The following is a 7,353-nucleotide window of genomic DNA, read 5'->3' as shown; positions in this document are numbered from 1 at the left end:
ATGAGAATGGGACTCCCCATCACTGATCCAACTGTCTATCCCTTTCTCTACTCCTTTTTCCTTCCAGTTTTACCATAATTAAAATATACATAAATCAAATAATAAAATAATCCTTCATTTGTCAGTCTTAACCCTTGTTCTTCTGAACTCATATACCATTTTTCCTTTCTCCTTTTTTCAACATTAATGTTATTTTCCCAAAATGTCAAGAAAAGGGTTGTATTCACCCAGGGCTGAGCAACTCATTGGAGTAATTCATGTGTCTACCACTTTTGTTATATTGTATGCTCCCAGGTGCTTAGTACAGTGTTCTGCACACAGAGCGTACTCAATAAATGTGATTGATTGATTGATATTAATATAAAGACAAATAGGGAGTTGGGGACCAAAGTTTATTTGATCTTTTTAACCCTGTTTCCCAAGGATAATATTTCCCAGGCCCCACACAGATTCCTCCAGTTTTACTTTCCAACATAGGTGCTAATTTTTTAGCAGGGTCAAGAAAAGGGGCAGTGATTTTTGGTATTTGGGTCCTTGGAAGTGCAGGTTTCTAAGATCTACCAGCCACCATTTGGGGTTTATTCAGCCCCAGCTGCAAAGTTCTGGACCTGTGATAGGCAATGCTAGAAAACCAGCTCAGACAGCTGTGCGATCTATTCCACTCCCCCTACCCCTCCATCCTGTTTTCTAAGTGCTGTCCGTAACCAATTACCCTCAACAAAATCACCCTTAAAATGAATACGAAAGCTTCTGCCTTGCCTATCTCATCTTTTTAAAACAGGAACCTGGCCATCAGAATAGATCCTTTGGTAGAAAAAAAATCCCCCAACTCAAAGATGAAATTGTCACCTTTTCCAGACACTAATCAAAGCTATTTTAAACACATGATTTCCCCCCCCCCCCCCCCCCCCCCCCGGTGACTGCTGTTCACTCACCAAATGAGCTTCACTGTTACTAAAAAGGAACCATTATAGGTTTGGAAAAGAACACTTTGCCACTGTCTCTAAAGAGACCTAAACTATGAAACTCCATACTGAGTTCAGCTCTCCTCCTGTCATGGTAATAGGTCTTAAAGAGTGGATTTTTGGAGTTTGGGGATAAATTTTCTCTTCCTAGAGCTGCTTAGTTTTTCCCGGCTAGGAGAAGCAGTGGGCCCCACAGAGTAGAGCATGGGCCTGGGACTCCGAAGGACTAAGGTCTAATCCCAACTCCGCCACTTTGCTGTGTGATCTTGAGGAAGTCACTTAACTTCCCTGTGCCTCAGTTACCTCATCTGGAAAACAGGGATTGAGACTGTGAGCCCCATGTGGGACAGGGACTGTGTCCAACCGGATTCACTTGTATCTACCCTAGTGCTTAGTACAATGCCTGCTGCATAGTAATAATAATAATGATGGCATTTATTAAGCGCTTATTTTGTGCAAAGCACTGTTCTAAGTGCTGGGGAGGTTACAAGGTGATCAGGTTGTCCCTCGGGGGGCTCACAGTCTTCATCCCCATTTTCCAGATGAGGTCACTGAGGCCCAGAGAAGTGAAGTGACTTGCCCAAAAGTCACACAGCTGACAATTGGTGAAGCAGGGATTTGAACCCATAACCTCTGACTCCAAAGCCCGGGCTCTTTCCTCTGAGCCATGCTGCTTCTCAAGTAATTGTATAACAAATGCTATCTTAAAAAATGGTCTCAGGGACAGATACTTTAACCAAGAAGAGTGTTCTGTTCTTGGCTAAATACTCTTGAAAATGGAACTCCCAATCTCCCCTTTCTGAACTGGACATCCATCCATCAATCAATCATTGTATTTATTGAGTGCTTACTGTGTGCAGAGCACTGTACTAAGCGCTTGGGAAGTACAAGTTGGCAACATCCATCTCCCCACCACCTCCTTTCCCCAGATCTCTTTTCACTCCCACGGGTGGTCTCCTTCCCATCTCTCCGTTGGCTCTCCCTGGGTCACCCCTTCGCCATCCGACGCATCGGTCGGTCTCCTCATCCCTCTTCCTCTCCTTTCTGATTTAGTATATGACCTATTATTTTCCTTCCTGGAAAACGGTCTAAATACACGACCTCGGAAAGGGAGTTCACATAGCCTATCCATAAAATTAGTTTCGATTCTCTCTCCATCCCCTCCACCCATTCCTGAAAAACAGCACATCACCTGACAGTTTTTGAAAGAGGTGAAAGGACATGAGATGGAAAAATCCTCATTATCAAAATTTGTTTATTGAGAGCGTACATTGCACAGAGTCTTTTGCCGGTTACTTGAGGATGGGTATTCAAAATTAAAATTGGAGAAAGACACACTGTTAAGTGCAAAATTAATCCTTACTCAAATGAAACCTCGATATAACAAATATGGCTTATGCTGAGTACTTCACTATAATGAGAGGAAATACGGACTACTGGGATAAGATAAAGCCATTATCTCTGGATATAATGAGCACTCATTACAGCATGAATGTTCTATAAATTCTTATTCATTCAAGGTTTCATGTACAACAACAAAAAAATGTGCCTAATTATACCAGCTTCTTCTTTTTTTAAAAAAACCCAATAAACTTTCTGCTGCTACCCCACCTCCCTCCTCCCATTTCTGTCCAAACAGTTGAATGTATTGTATACACTCACTGCCTTCACTTCCTCTCCTCTCCCATCTTAACCCTCTACACTCTAGTTTCCGCCTTCTTCATCCCACTTAGACTGCATTCATTCATTCAATTGTATTTATTGAGCGTTTACTGTATGCAGAACACTGTACTAAGCGCTTGGGAAGTACAAGTTGGCAACATATAGAGATGGTCCCTACCCAACAGTGGGCTCACAGTCTAGAAGGGGGAGACAGAGAACAAAACAAAACATATGAACAAAATAAATAGTATATGTACAAGTAAAATAAATAGAATAATAAATATGTACAAACATATATACATATACACAGGTGCTATGGGGAAGGAAAGGAGCCCGGACGGGTTTTTTGTGTCGTTTGTCTTTTTCAATGGCATTTATTAAGCGCTTACTTTGTGCCAAGCACTCCTCTAAGCGCTGGGGGAGATACAAGGTCATCAGGTTGTCCCATGTTGGGCTCACAGTCCTCATTTTACAGGTGAGGGAACTGAGGCCTGGAGAATAATAATAATAATAATAATAATAATAATGGCATTTATTAAGCGCTTACTAAGTGCAAAGCACTGTTCTAAGCTATCCATGCCACATCTAACAAATGCTACTTTGTCCCAATCTTCCTCTGCCTCTCAGTTGCTTTTTTCTATGGGGACCATCCCCTTCTCCTGGAAACACTAACATTAGTTTCCCTGTCACGGTTCTCTCCTGTTTGCTTCTTTTTTTCCAAATGATATTTGTTAAGCGTTTACTATGTACCACTGCTAAGCACTGCAGTAGACACAAGCTAATCGTGTTGGACACAGTCCATTCCCCTCCTGGGGCTCACGGACTGTTTGGCTATTAAAGAATAATGTTGACGGAGTGCTGCCGGAATCGCAGTCTGGCTTCTGATCACAGTGGGGCACAGCAGTTGGCCATCTGAACAATCTTGTCAGAGAATTTTGAACCAGGAGATACAGCCCTCCTCCGATCAAAGCACTCAAGAGGAATAGGAGGAGCGAGAGATCTGACCAGGATTCAACTAGGAAAATGATCTGGGCAGCGGATCAAAATCGAATCCACTGCCCAGGTCGTTTTTCGTAGCATCATTCCGCGCTCCTCAAAAATCTTCCATGGTTACTCATTCCTCTACCCATCAAGAAGAAACTTCTGACCATTGACTTTAAGGAAATCAATTCTCTCCCTCCTATTTCCACTCCCTTCTCCCACCACACCCCTGGTTGCCCTCTTCATTCCTTTCAAACTAATCTACTCGCAATTCCCTGTTCTTGTCTTCCCAGCCTCCTGCCTCTCACTCATATCCTCCCTTCTGTCTGGAATTTCCTCCCTCTTCTCATTCAACACATCTCTGAAATCACATCTCCTCCAGGAGGTCTTCTCTGATTTTCTGTTCTCCCCAAATTCTATGAAACCACCACCCCGAGCCCCAAACCACTTGACTTCTCTGACAACTGTGCACTTACAACCACCTCCACTCATTCATTCATATGCATTAAGCGCTTATTGTGTGCAAAGTACAATACAGCAATAAAGAGTGACCATCCCTGCCCACAACAAACTCATAGCCTGGGGCAAGGGGTGGAGAGACATCAATACAAATAAACAGACATCAATATAAATGAATAAAATTGAAGATCTATACATAAGTGATGTGGGGCGGGGAGAGGGGGGAAGAGCAAAGGGAGCAAGTCAACTTCTGAACCTATTTTACTTATTCTCTTAAGCAGTTACTTAGAAGCATATCCATTTTTCCTCCTAACTATAAAATATTTTAGGGTCTGCCTCCCACACTCACATTTCCTTCTGTCTCTAGGACATCTCTACCTGGATGCCTCCTTGAAACCTCAAGCTCAATATGTCCAAAACTTAACTCCTCCTTTTCCCTCCCAAATCCTCTCCTCCGGTCTGTCCCATCACAGTCGTCAAGCACCACTATCCTCCTCTTCCTTTCGATCCACATATTCGGTCAGTCACCAAATTCTGTTTTTTCCTCCTTCACGACATTCACAGAATCGGCCTCGTCCTCTCCATCCACACAGGGCCAAGAATTTATCATTTCTCAACTTGACTGCTGCCTCAGTTTTTTTGCTAACCTCCTGGCCTTCAACCTATCCCAACTTCAGTCCATACTTCACTCTGCTGCCCGGATCATTTTTCTAAAACATACCGGCTTTGTTTTTTTTTCAAATCTCCATTTTTTTCAAGTCTCCCTTCTCAAAATCCTACAACGCTACCCATCCACAATAATAATAATAATGGCATTTATTAAGCGCTTACTACGTGCAAAGGACTGTTCTAAGCACTGGGAGGTTACAGGGGGATCAGGTTGTCCCACGGGGGGCTCACAGTCTTAATCCCCATTTTAAAGATGAGGTAACTGAGGTCCAGAGAAGTTAAGTGACTTGCCCAAAGTCACACAGCTGACAATCCATGTCCGCATGAATCAGAAACCCGTGATCATCAGCTCTCAATCAACGAACTCTCCACTATTTATCCTGGCTCTACTTCCACTATAACCCAAGTTGCATACTTCACTCTACTACCAACCCACCCACTATTTCTCTCTCCTTTCTATCTTGCCGTTGACCTCTTTCCCACATCCTCCCGCCTATCTGGAACTCCCTCCCCTTCCACATCTGGAAAACCACTGCTGTTCCCATCTTCAAAGCCCTTCCGAAGGCCCACCTCCTCCGGGAGGCCTTTCCTGATTAATCTCTCATCTCTGCCCAACCCCCCTTCCTGGTTACCCCTTCTGTTCATATCTTTAAACTCTGTTGCTTCCCCCTCTCTATAATCTGTTTTAATGTCTTTCTCCCCAGCTAGATTGAAAAACGACTTGAGGGCAGGGATCATTTCTATAATGCTAATAGTAATTAAAATTAATAGTAATAATGATACTTGTTAAGCACTTACTATGTGCCAAGCACTGGTGTAAGTGCTGGGAGAGATTCAAGTTAATCATTCATTCATTCAATCTTATTTATTAAACGCTGTGTGCACAGCACTGCACTAAGCACTTGGGAAAGTACAATAAAGCAATAAAGAGTGACAATCCCTGCCCACAACAAGGTCACAGTCTAGGGGTGGGGGAGATAAGTATGGTATTTGTTAAGCGCTTACTATGTGCCAGGCACTGTACTAAGCACGGGGGTGGATACAAGCAAATCGGGTCGGACACAGTCTTTCGACCCACATGGGGCTCACCGTCTCAAACCCCGTTTTATAGATGAGGTAACTGAGGCACAGGGAAGTGAAGTGACTTGCCCAAGGTCACACAGCAGACAAGTGGCGGAGTCATCAATCATATTTATTGAGCGCTTACTATGTGCAGAGCACTGTACTAAGCGCTTGGGAAGTACAAATTGGCAACATATAGAGACAGTCCCTACCCAACAGTGGGAGTCAGGATTAGAACCCATGACCTTTTGACACCCAGGCCCGTGCTCTATTGCGCCATGCCGCTTTAGTCCCTGTCCTAAATAGCGCTCAACTTTTAATCCCCATTTTATAGATGAGGTAACTGAGGCCCAGAGAAGGGAAGTGACTCGCACAAGGTCACGCAGCAGGCATGGGGCAGAGCTGGGATTAGAACCCATGACCTTCTGACACCCAGGCCTGTGCTCTCTCTCTAGTGTATTCACCCAAGTGCTTAGTACAGTGCTGTGCACATGCAGTAAGCGATCGATGAATCCTGTTGCTCGAACAACTGCAGTTAAGGAATCTTTTTATCTTCATTCATTTAACGTCCCAAAGAAGTATCTGAGGAAGAGGAAACACAACCTGTCTCCTCCCGGACAAGGAGAGCACTTGAAAAATATATCTCACCTAAGTGGCTAGGAATAATCCTTGCTTTGTCTTTGACTGATTTCTTTCGGTTGAACCTTTCGTGACCGGAAAGAGTGTGGGTTTGAAGCAGGATTTTGTGCCAGGGTGTAGGGCTTGTAATTTTAGACGGTTGCTATTTTTTTCTTTTCTTAATTGGACAGAGGGTAGGGAATGGAGCCAGAGGAAAAAAGTTCAGTTATTCCATGGGCAGTGGGAGGTGCTGTTTGTGGTGTGAGGAGGGTGGGACAGCTATAGAAAATAATAATAATAATGATGGCATTTATTAAGCGCTTACTATGTGCAAATCACTGTTCTAAGCGCTGGGGATGTTACAAGGTGATCAGGTTGTCCCACGTGGGACTCACAGTCTCAATCCCCATTTTACAGATTAGGTAACTGAGGCACAGAGAAGTTAAGTGACTTGCCCAAAGTCACACAGCTGACAATTGGCGGAGCCGGGGTTTGAACCCATGACCTCTAACTCCAAAGCCCGGGCTCTTCTCCACTAATCCAGTGGCTCCATTCTAGCCTGGGTCCACTGGCATAGGAGGTCTTCTTCCTCCACCACTTATCTGCTGTGTGATTGTGCCTCAGTCACCCCATCTGTAAAATGGGGGTTGAAACCGTGAGCCTCACGTGGGATGGGGACTGTGTCCAACCCGATTTGCTTGTATCCACCCCAGGGCTTAGTACAGTTTCTGGAACATAATACGCTTTCAACAAATAGTATTATTATTATTAATAAAGGAAGCCAGTCTGAGCCCCTAAAGTACCCTGCTACAGGAGAGTTAAGCGTTCAACAAATACCATAATAATTCATTCATTCAATCGTATTGAGCACTTACTGTGTGCAGAGCCCTGTATTAAGCGCCTAGGAAGTGTAAGTCGGCAATAAAAACAATAATAA

The sequence above is a fragment of the Tachyglossus aculeatus genome, chromosome 7 (assembly GCF_015852505.1).
Source record: "Tachyglossus aculeatus isolate mTacAcu1 chromosome 7, mTacAcu1.pri, whole genome shotgun sequence".
Lineage (NCBI taxonomy): Eukaryota > Metazoa > Chordata > Mammalia > Monotremata > Tachyglossidae > Tachyglossus > Tachyglossus aculeatus.
The sequence above is the reverse complement of the archived record's forward strand: the minus strand, read 5'-3'. Positions refer to the sequence as shown.